Source organism: Triticum dicoccoides, chromosome 1B, assembly GCF_002162155.2.
Source record: "Triticum dicoccoides isolate Atlit2015 ecotype Zavitan chromosome 1B, WEW_v2.0, whole genome shotgun sequence".
Taxonomy (NCBI): Eukaryota; Viridiplantae; Streptophyta; class Magnoliopsida; order Poales; family Poaceae; genus Triticum; species Triticum dicoccoides.
The window spans coordinates 682,905,209-682,917,924 of NC_041381.1; positions in this window are offsets into that span (position 1 = coordinate 682,905,209).

Genomic DNA, 12,716 nt, shown 5'->3' on the forward strand with positions numbered 1-12,716 from the left:
TGTAGACGTTGTTGGGCCTCCAAGTGCAGAGGTTTGTAGGACAGTAGAAAATTTCCCTCAAGTGGATGACCTAAGGTTTATCAATCCGTGGGAGGCGTAGGACGAAGATGGTCTCTCTCAAACAACCCTGCAGCCAAATAACAAAGAGTCTCTTGTGTCCCCAATACACCCAATACAATGGTAAATTGTATAGGTGCACTAGTTCGGCGAAGAGATGGTGATACAAGTGCAATATGGATGGTAGATATGGGTATTTGTAATCTGAAATTAAAAAAACAGCAAGGTAACTAATGATAAAAGTGAGCGTAAACGGTATTGCAATGGTAGGAAAGGTTCATACTTTCACTAGTGCAAGTTCTCTCAACAATAATAACATAATTGGATCATATAACTATCCCTCAACATGCAACAAAGAGTCACTCCAAAGACACTAATAGCGGAGAACAAACGAAGAGATTATGGTAGGGTACGAAACCACCTCAAAGTTATCCTTTCTGTTCTATCTATTCAAGAGTCCGTAGTAAAATAACATGAAGCTATTCTTTCCGTTCAATCTATCATAGAGTTCATACTAGAATAGCACCTTAAGACACAAATCAACCAAAACCCTAATGTCACCTAGATACTCCATTGTCACCTCAAGTATCCGTGGACATGATTATACGATATGCATCACACAATCTCAGATTTATCTATTCAACCAACACAAAGAACTTCAAAGAGTGCCCCAAAGTTTCTACCGGAGAGTCAAGACAAAAACGTGTGCCAACCCCTATGCATAGATTCCCAATGTCACGGAACCCGCAAGTTGATCACCAAAACATACATCAAGTGGATCACGTGAATATCCCATTGTCACCATAGATAAGCACGGCAAGACATACATCAAGTGTTCTCAAATCCTTAAAGACTCAATCCGATAAGATAACTTCAAATGGAAAACTCAATTCATCACAAGAGAGTAGAGGGGGAGAAACATCATAAGATCCAACTATAATAGCAAATCTCGTGATACTTCAAGATCGTGCCATAGATAGAACACGAGAGAGAGAGAGAGAGAGAGAGAGAGAGAGAGATCAAACACATAGCTACTGGTACATACCCTCAGCCCCGAGGGTGAACTACTCCGTCCTCGTCATGGGGAGTGCCGGGATGATGAAGCTGGCCACCGGTGAAGGATCCTCCCTCTGGCAGGGTGCCGGAATGGGCTCCCGAGAGGTTTTTGGTGGCTATAGAGGCTTACGGCGGCGAAACTCCCGATCTATATTCTCCTCTGATGTTTTTAGGGTACATGGACTTATATAGGCGAAAGAAGTCGGTCGGGGGAGCCTCAAGGGGCCCAGGAGACAGGGGTGCGCCCAGGGGGTGGGCGCGCCCTCCTATCTCCTGGCTTCCTCGAGCCTTCCCTGGCTTGAACTCCAAGTCTCCCGGATCATATCCTTTCAAAAAATCACGCTCCCAAAGGTTTCATTCCGTTTGGACTCCGTTTGATATTCCTTTTCTTCGAAATACTGAAACAGGCAATAAAATAGCAATATGGGTTGGGCCTTCAGTTAGTAGGTTAGTCCCAAAAGTAATATAAAAGTGTATAATAAATCCCGTAATCATTCAAAACAGATAATAAAATAGCATGAATGCTTCATAAATTATAGATACGTTGGAGACGTATCAGCATCCCCAAGCTTAATTCCTACTCGTCCTCGAGTAGGTAAATGATAAAGAAAGAATTTATGAAGTGTGAATGCTAGAAGGTGCACAAGTTTGATCAATGATAATTTCAATCACCTTTTCTAGCATGATTATACGTCAAACAGTAGTTCATCTCATAAAACTTCTCACGATCAAGTAACAAGCTATTCACAAGTTAAAGCATAGACCATAAACTTTCTTGAAAACTAGCAAACTTCATTCTTAGTCATCAAACAATTGCAATTCATCTTATTTTCAGGAAGGGTCCATGTCAGAGCTTTGATTTAGCAAACTTCACATACTCAACTATCATATAGTCTTCTACAATTGCTAACACTCACGCAATACTTATGGTTATGAAGTTTTAATCGGACACTGAGAAAGATAGGGGCTTATAGTATTGCCTCCCAATGTATTCACCTTTGGGTAATGTCAACAATAATAGTTCATGCTAACTTACATCCAATTGGATATATATATAAGGATCTTCCCAACACGAGGTGCTTGCCAAAGGATAAAATGAAAAAGGGAAAGGTGCAGATCACCTTGACTCTTGCATAAAGTAAAAGACATAAAGTAAAAGATAGGCCCTTCGCAGAGGGAAGCAGAGGTTGTCATGCGCTTTTATGGTTGGATGCACAAAATCTTAATGCAAAAGAACGTCACTTTATATTGCCACTTGTATATGGACGTTTATTATGCAGTACGTTGCTTTTATTGCTTCCATAACAAGATCGTATAAAGCTTATTTTCTTCACACTAATAGATCATACATATTTAGAGAGCAATTTTTATTGCATGCACCGATGACAACTTACTTGAAGGATCTTACTCAATCCATAGGTAGGTATGGTGGACTCTCATGGCAAAAACTGGATTTAAGGATATTTGGAAGCACAAGTAGTATCTCTACTTTTGGTGCAAGGAATTTTGGCTAGCATGAGGGGGAAAGGCGAGCTCAACATGTTTGAATGATCCATGACAATATACTTTAACTGAGATGTGAGAAAACATAACCCATTATGTTGTCTTCCTTGTCCAACATCAACTCTTTAGCATGTCATACTTAATTAGTGCTCACAATTATAAAAGATGTCTAAGAGAGTATATTTATATGTGAAATCTCTCTTCCTTCAATATTATTTCATGAATTGTTCAAATGACCAATACAATGCTTGCTAACCTTCAATGAATTTACAACCTCTACTTCTTAGATGTGAAGCATTACTCCCCATGGGATAAGCAAATGAGAGATATATAATTTCGGATTTATGACATTCAACTCATTCAACCATTTACTCATAGGATATAGGTGAAGCACACGAGTAAATGAAAAGGTACTCCAAAAAGATATAAGTGAAGATCAATGAGTAGCTAAATAGTTATGTAGCTATGTGAAGACTCTCTCTCATTTAAGAATTTCAGATCTTGGACTTTTATTCAAACAGCAAGCAAAACAAAAGGAAATGACATTGCAAGGATAGCACAACTCATGTGAAGAAGCAAAAACTTAGGTTCAACTGATAATAACCGATAGTTGTTGAAGAAGAAAGGTGGGATGCCTAACGGGGCATCCCCAAGCTTAGATGGTTGAGACTTCTCGAAATATTATCTTGGGGTGCCTTGGGCATCCCCAAGCTTTAACTTTTGTGTCTCCTTAATTCCTCTCATGTCATGGTTTCTCTTTTTATCAAAAGCTTCATCCACACCAAACTCAACAAGAACTCGTGAGATAGGTTAGCATAAACCAATGCAAAACCTTATCATTTTCTACTGTAACAAATCACTAAAATTATTATCCAACATTGCATACTAAATGTCTCTGCATATTTAATACTCCTATCCTAAAATAGAATCATTAAACAAGCAAACATATGCAAACAATGCAAACATAACAGCAATCTGCCAAAACAGTACAGTTTGTAAAGAATGCAAGAATCATCATACTTCCCTAACTCCAAAAATTATGAGAAAAAAATACTATGTTGTAGAAGATTTATCAGAGCTCAATATGCAAAAAGTTTCAACATTAGATCATTTTCTGACTTTTCTAGGGCATTTTTGCAACAACGGTAAACTTTCTGTTTTGAAACAGCAACATGTATACTTGCAAAATAAGCATGGTAAAGGCTATCCTTGACATTTTTATTGAAAATAAAGATGCAAGACATTATTCTAAATAACATCAAGCAAATACTAATAAAATAAAATGACGCTCCAAGCAAAACACATATCATGTGGTGACTAAAAATATAGCTCCAAGTAAAGTTACCAATGAACGAAGACGAAAGAGGGGATGCCATCCGGGGCTTCCCCAAGCTTAGGATCTTGGTTGTCCTTGAATATTACCTTGGGGTGCCTTCGGCATCCCCAATCTTAGGCTCTTTCCACTTCTTATTCCATAGTCCATCGAATCTTTACCCAAAACTTGAAAACTTCAACCACACAAAACTTAACACAAAACTCGTAAGCTCCGTTAGTAAAAGAAAACACACCACCACTTTAAGTTACTGTAATGAACTCATTCTTTATTCATATTGGTGTAATATCTACTGTATTCTAACTTCTCTATGGTTCATACCCTCCGATACTACTCATAGATTCATCAAAATAACCAAACCACACAATGAAAACAGAATCTGTCAAAAACAGAACAGTCTGTAGTAATCTGTATCAAACGCATACTTCTGGAACTCAAACAATTCTGAAATAAATTGGTGGACCTGGGGAATTTGTCCATTAATCATATTCAAAAAGAATCAACCTAAAATCACCCTCTAGTAAAAAAATGGCAGCTAATCACGTGAGGGCTAAAGTTTCTGTTTTTTTACAGCAAGATCATAAAGACTTCACCCAAGTCTTCCCAAAGGTTCTACTTGGCACAAACACTAATTAAAACATAAAACCACATCTAACCAGAGGCTAGATGAATTAGTTATTACTAAACAGGAACAAAAAGCAAGGAGCAAAAATAAAATTGGGTTGCCTCCGAACAAGCGCTATCGTTTAACGCCCCTAGCTAGGCATGATGATTTCAATGATGCTCACATAAAAGATTAGAATTGAGACATAAAGAGAGCATCATGAAGAATATGACTTGCACATTTAAGTCTAACCCACTTCCTATGCGTAGGGATTTTTTGAGCAAACAACCTATGGGAACAATAATCAACTAGCATAGGAAAGCAAAACAAGCATAACTTCAAAATTTTCAACACATACAGAGAAAACTTGATATTATTGCAATTCCTACAAGCATATGTTCCTCCCTCATAATAATTTTCAGTAGCATAATGAATGAATTCAACAATATAACCAGCACCTAAAGCATTCTTTTCATGATCTACAAGCATAGAAATTTTACTACTCTCCACATAAGCAAATTTATTCTCATCAATAGTAGTGGGAGCAAACTCAACAAAATAATTATCATGTGAGTCATAATCCAATTGAAAACTAAAATCATGATGACAAGTTTCATGGTTATAATTATTCTTAATAGCATACAAGTCATCACAATAATCATCATAGATAGCAACTTTGTTCTCATAATCAATTGGAACCTCTTCGAAATAGTGGAATCATCACTAAATAAAGTCATGACCTCTCCAAATCCACTTTCATCAATATAATCATCATAAATAGGAGGCATGCTTTCATCATAATAAACTTGCTCATCAAAACTTGGGGGACTAAACATATCAATTTCACCAAACCTAGCATCCCCAAGCTTGTGGCTTTGCATATCATTAGCATCATGGATATTCAAGGAATTCATAATGACAACATTGCAATCATGCTCATCATACAAAGATCTGGTACCAAACATTTTAATGCATTCTTCCTCTAGCACTTGAGCACAATTTTCCTTTTCATCATACTCATGAAAGATATTAAAAAGATGAAGCGTATGAGATAAACTCAAATCCATTTTATTTTGTAATTTTCTTTTACAAACTAAACTAGTGATAAAACAAGAAACAAAAAGATTCGATTGCAAGATCTAAAGATATACCTTCAAGCACTCACATCCCCGACAACGGCGCCAGAAAAGAGCTTGATGTCTACTACACAACCTTCTTCTTGTAGATGTTGTTGGGCCTCCAAGTGCAGAGGTTTGTAGGACAGTAGCAAATTTCTCTCAAGTGGATGACCTAAGGTTTATCAATCCGTGGGAGGCGTAGGATGAAGATGGTCTCTCTCAAACAACCCTGCAGCCAAATAACAAAGTGTCTCTTGTGTCCCCAACACACCCAATACAATGGTAAATTGTATAGGTGCACTAGTTCAGCGAAGAGATGGTGATACAAGTGCAATATGGATGGTAGATATGGGTATTTGTAATCTGAAATTATAAAAACAGCAAGGTAACTAATGATAAAAGTGAGCGTACGGTATTGCAATGGTAGGAAACAAGGCCTAAGGTTCATACTTTCACTAGTGCAAGTTCTCTCAACAATAATAACATAATTGGATCATATAACTATCCCTCAACATGCAACAAAGAGTCACTCCAAAGACACTAATAGCGGAGAACAAACGAAGAGATTATGGTAGGGTACGAAACCACCTCAAAGTTATTGACGGTGTCCTGGACTAGGGGGTACTCACCATGTCGTCTCCCGATCAGTTGGATTGGGCCGAGGATCCCCATGGCCGTATACTCATGGGCCAGTCCGGACAGTTGCCGCATACAAGGAAGATTCCACAAGACTTGGCGATCAAGACAAGGACTCCTCCCCCACCGGCGTATTCGGCTAGGACTCTTGTTATCCTAGGCCTCTGGTGCATTATATAAACCGGGGCCAGGCTAGTCGATAGAGATATATAGAACAACAATCATACCATAGGCTAGTTTCTAGGGTTTAGCCTCCTTGATCTCGTGGTAGATCTACTCTTGTAATACCCACATCATCAATATTAATCAAGCAGGACGTGGGGTTTTACCTCCATCAAGAGGGCCCAAACCTGGGTAAAACATCGTGTCCCTTGTCTCCTGTTACCATTGATCCTAAGACGCACTGCTTGGGACCCCCTACCCGAGATCCGCCGGTTTTAACACTGACATTGGTGCTTTCTTTGAGAGTTCCGCTGTGTGATCGGTGAAAGGATCAATGGCTCGACTGCAGGTCAACTGCGACGTCGGCTTCTTCGTCACCAGCTCGACTGGTCACCTTGGTTCGACCAAGGACTGCGCGCTACCTCCGATCGTCATGTTCGGATGAGGCCCTTCATCAACACCAACTCCGATCTCTATCAAGATCACGGAGGAGTCATCCATGGAGCTTGGGGGCTCAACATCAACATTGCCCTCAGGTGACCGTGCTATTTTTCTGGACAGCAAACTTGTATCCACCGCCACCACCTCCTCGAGTGTCGCTTAAACGATTACTTCAGTGGAATTATGCGGAATTAAGTCTACAGCAACCCTGCAAAAATTTCGTCGAGTTCCGATGGAGGAATATCCGGCAATCTCCGATATACCGGAGCCCTGTTGAATCAGGACGAGAATCCGGACGAGTTTAGGGCGTGGTATCCAGCATCTAGCTCGGACGTCCTTTGGAGGATCCAACCGTTGATTTGCTGCAGAATTCCCATATCTACCACCTGCCAAACATTCAGCTCGATCCGACCGTCCAAACTTCGGGAAACTTCCGATTAGTGCATCACTTTTTGGATCTGTTTTCTGCGCGAGAACGAATCTGACCCGAATTCATCTTCTTTATGAACGGGATCTCGGACATCCTTTTTGAAGGAAGTTTTCGTATGGGGTGTTGTGTTTTATTCTCAAACACATCCCAATAGTATTAAAAGTATTCTTGCAATACGAACTTCACCATCGCGCCGGTGTCAAACCAGCCCGACAACATCACTCCACGGATCGAGTCCCAATTTTGGGAATCACCTTTCTTCGGATTGCTACAACAAATAAGCTAGGTGCTATTAATCCTTGTATTTTTTGCTTGTTAGGGTTCATTTTTCCCAATGAATTATTACTCTGGTTTGTCCGTCATATGTACGCAGGTCTATCAAATGGTGGCCGCATTAACGACGGTCGCATGGTGGTTCGGTCAGTTTTCGTACATTGTCCGGCGAACGCCGCATCCGAAACTCGAACCGACCTGTGAATTCAGGCCTTGCCATGCCTTTACCGCATCACGTCGTCGCCCTGCATCGACATTGACTTCGGCGCCAGGCCATATTTCTTTTATTACTCACTTTGCATAAATTATTTGTTATGCAACGATTTTTTTTATTATTATGATTACTATTATCTCCGGTTTGCACTATTTTTTGTGCACAGGAAAATGATCCAGCCGGACTATATCCTTTGGCGTCACCTCGGCTGGACGGGGGGCTTCAGCAACACTTCATTACCCCATGCCGGTGACTTCGGCATCACCATGCCGTCCTGCATTGACCGTGCTATGTCACCACTTCGGAGTGCCGAACTCTTTGCTCCGCCACCTCGGGACCGGCTCGGGGATGGAACCTTGTCCCGCATCAAGCTCGGACCGCGTCATCAATACCGAACACATTAACTAGCTAAGTTGTCTTCATGCTCAAAGTTTTAAATTTTTAACTTGTGTTCGGCTCGGCCAAGCATTATACTTTTTTGGAAAAAAGTTGCTTGTAAAAAATTTCCTTGTCCAAACTTTGTTTGTGACGCGCAAATTCAAATACCCCGTTTACTTGGGGGCTTCCTTCATGAAGCTTTTTCCTCTTGCATATGATTATACTTGTACGGCTTCGTTCCTTGTTCGTGTATTACGCCACAATATGCACCATATTGACTTAAGCGATTTGCAAGCTGAGTTGCGTGGCTCCTGTGCTTACCCCTACGTTCCCGATTGTTCGGCTAGGGAGTAAAGGGAGCACCTCTGCGATTGTCACGATCAGGTCAACCGAGCCGGACCTCAGACTGGGTGAAGCCGAAAGCTAGCGCTCTTATTGTTGTCAATCATGGTCGGCTCACAATGGAACTCATGAGTACAAAAAATCTATTGCACAAGTTTCATAATAACAATGAGCACCGAAGAAAGGTATCGATGGGGGTACTATTTTCTTCGAAGATGCTTCTTACTCTTTGCAGTAATATAGCATAAGTTCCCTGAGCGCGCTTTGTCTGTTACAGCCTTATGGCCCGATTGCCTGGTTATTGGAAACACCGTCGATATTCTCGTCAGATGGAGTACATAACACTTTTCGGTCCTTGACCGAAGAGGGAGAAGCCGACGGTCGGTTAAGACGCGTTTAAAGTTCGGTTGAACATAGATATGATATAAGTACTTCGGTACATGCAATCATTCTTTTACCCAATTCATTTGGGGGCTCTTAAATTTATATGAGTCGTTTTATAATAAATGTTTTTCTTCTTAGTCGTTGCAAACTTTTTATTATTATTTATCACTCCTTTTTTCGACACAAGTGTGCGGTCACTAGCGGGGAGCCTAATTTCTCTCTCAAAGCCGCTAGAGTTTAGTTTGCTAAACTGGCCTAGTAAGAAGTACTCCGCCTTCGGGATAGGAGGTTGAAGCCGTAGGCTGACCCGCTTGAAGTTTTGAGATAGGATGTGTCATGGTAAAGCACGACAGAAGCACCTTTTTTCTAAAGTCCAATTTTCGGATTGGCACCGAACACTTGATCTAGTTCGGACATTAACCTTTTGAATAAGTTTTTTGACTTTTCGAGCCGATGGCACTTCTAAACTATTTGTGTGTTTTCAGCACAAGTCTCGCAGTGCAACGCCTGACACCTTTAGATATTCGGCAAAAACATTCTCGGATATTGCTATATATGCATCGGTTTCGAATTGTGTCTTCGGTCAATAGTTGGGTTGTCCGGCTCCTGCGCTTGCCTCCTATGTTCCGCTTTGTTCGGCTAGGTGTGCAAAGGGAGAACCACTGCGATTGTGCTTCCAGCTCACATGGTTAAGCACCTCAGTGGAGAAAGCCAAAAACTGACTGTCACAATAAGCGTAAACTGGTCGGCGATCCGATGACGGCGTTAAACGACGGGCCATTCATAACAATGGCCGAAGTGTTTACGGCTTGACCTCGACTGTCGTCGAACACTACCGGGGGCTATTAACTGGCCTCCCAAACTAAATCCTCGATATTTTGCTCTTACATTGGAGCTGAGGTTTCATAATCATGCTTAGCATGACAACCCAAAGAAAGGAACCGATAGCGGGACTATTTTCTTTGGAAGACATTTCTTCTGTTAAACAGTAATATAACATGTATCTCCGTGTACCTTTGTTTATAAAACCGTATGGCCAGATTGCCTTGTTTGTTGTAAATCTTTGCCCTCATAAAGGCTTTATAAAGTAGGACAAACACTCCTCGGCTATTGGCCGAGGAGGTGGAAGCCGATGGTCGGTCAACAAAGTTTTGTACAATGCAGATCCGAGCATTAATGACGTAAAGTACTTGGATACATAGAGTCATTACACATAATTTGTGATTTTACTATGGATATCGATCCTTAATTCGGCCTCCCGTGCCCGCATTAAGGCTCGGGGGCTACTGGGCTTCGTGCTTATTATTTACAAATATTAAAGGGGCACATCGATCCCCTGATCTGGTGTTGCCACCCGACCAGTGTCTCGGGGGCTACTGCATTACCTGTTCTATGCAGAAAATTTTAAGTGCAATACAGTTTCCGAGAAGATTTTGATCCTCAGGTTGGTCGGCCGCACCCAACCTGAGTCTCAAGGACTTAGCACGCCGCTTTTTGTGTCCCGAAGTATTCTGCCGAGCTAGGACTTGATCCTCAGACCGATTTTGCAAATCAACCTGAGTCTCAGCGGCTACGGGGATCAGCGGTCTTATGTCATCCTTCATGTGCATCTCGGGTTTTAGATCGATACCCACCTTGAGGGCTACTGGCACCAATCAAAAATATTGACAAAAATCGGCCCACATTCGGGGTGGTGCACCACCTCGGAAGCAGTCCGGCATAAAGCTCGGGCGCTAGTGGCTGGCTCCATAGAGGGCATTTCCGGCATTAAGCTCGGCTAAACTCCTTCAAACTTCTTTAAACCAAGGTGATTTACAACACCTCGGATACAGTCCAGTGTTGGAGCTCGGATACATAGTCCGGCGTTGGAGCTCGGATACAGTCCGGCGTTGGAGCTCGGATACATAGTCCGGTGTTGGAGCTCGGATACATTCCGACGTTAGAGCCGGGAAGCAGTCCGGCATTGGTGCTCGGCTGCAAGAGATACCTTGAATGTAGTCCGGCGTTAGAGCTCGGACGCAAGAGGACACTGCCTCCCGGGAACAACTCCGAACCCGAGGTATGGCATAAAAATAACAAGGCATTGATAAAGGCCGGAAACTTAAAGGGGCTCCTAGGATACCCGACGCGTAAACTCGTCGAATGCATTTCGGCGATCCTCAAGATAGAAGATGAGAAGATTTGTTGAACCAGTTTTCAAGACCAACGACCGAAGATGAAGAACAGTTCGGAAGAATCGAGGAGCGTCCCCAACTTGAAGACCGGTTCAGGGGGCTACTGACGGTGTCCTGGACTAGGGGGTACTCACCATGTCATCTCCCGATCAGTTGGATTGGGCCGAGGATCCCCATGGCCGTATACTCATGGGCCAGTCCGGACAGTTGCCGCATACAAGGAAGATTCCACAAAACTTGGCGATCAAGACAAGGATTCCTCCCCCACCGGCGTACTCGGCTAGGACTCTTGTTATCCTAGGCCTCTGGTGCATTATATAAACCGAGGCCAGGCTAGTCGATAGAGATATATACAACAACAATCATACCATAGGCTAGCTTCTAGGGTTTAGCCTCCTTGATCTCGTGGTAGATCTACTCTTGTAATACCCACATCATCAATATTAATCAAGCAGGACATAGGGTTTTACCTCCATCAAGAGGGCCCGAACCTGGGTAAAACATCGTGTCCCTTGTCTCCTGTTACCATTGATCCTAAGACGCACTGCTTGGGACCCCCTACCTGAGATCCGCCGGTTTTGACACCGACAGTTATCCTTTCTGTTCTATCTATTCAAGAGTCCGTAGTAAAATAACATGAAGCTATTCTTTCCGTTCAATCTATCATAGAGTTCATACTAGAATAACACCTTAAGACACAAATCAACCAAAACCCTAATGTCACCTAGATACTCCATTATCACCTCAAGTATCCGTGGGCATGATTATATGATATGCATCACACAACCTTAGATTTATCTATTCAACCAACACAAAGTACTTCAAAGAGTGCCCCAAAGTTTCTACCAGAGAGTCAAGACGAAAACATGTGCCAACCCCTATGCATAGATTCCCAAGGTCACAAAACCCGCAAGTTGATCACCAAAACATACATCAAGTGGATCACGTGAATATCCCATTGTCACCACAGATAAGCACGGCAAGACATACATCAAGTGTTCTCAAATCCTTAAGGACTCAATCCTATAAGATAACTTCAAAGGGAAAAACTCAATTCATCACAAGAGAGTAGAGGGGGAGAAACATCATAAGATCCAACTATAATAGCAAAGCTCGCGATACATCAAGATCGTGCCATAGAGAGAACACGAGAGAGAGAGAAAGAGAGAGAGAGAGAGAGAGAGAGAGAGAGAGAGAGAGAGAGAGAGAGAGAGAGAGAGAGAGAGAGAGATCAAAACACATAGCTACTGGTACATACCCTCAGCCCCGAGGGTGAACTACTCCCTCCTCGTCATGGAGAGTGCCGGGATGATGAAGATCGCCACCGGTGAAGGATCCCCCCTCCGGCAGGGTGCCGGAACGGGCTCCCGAGAGGTTTTTGGTGGCTACAGAGGCTTACGGTGGCGGAACTCCCGATCTATCTTCTCCTCCGATGTTTTTAGGGTACATGGACTTATATAGGCGAAAGAAGTCGGTCGGGGGAGCCTCGAGGGGCCCAGGAGACAGGGGCGCGCCCAGGGGGTGGGCGCGCCCTCCTATATCCTAGCTTCCTCGAGCCTTCCCTGGCTTGAACTCCAAGTCTCTCGGATCATATCCTTTCCAAAAATCACG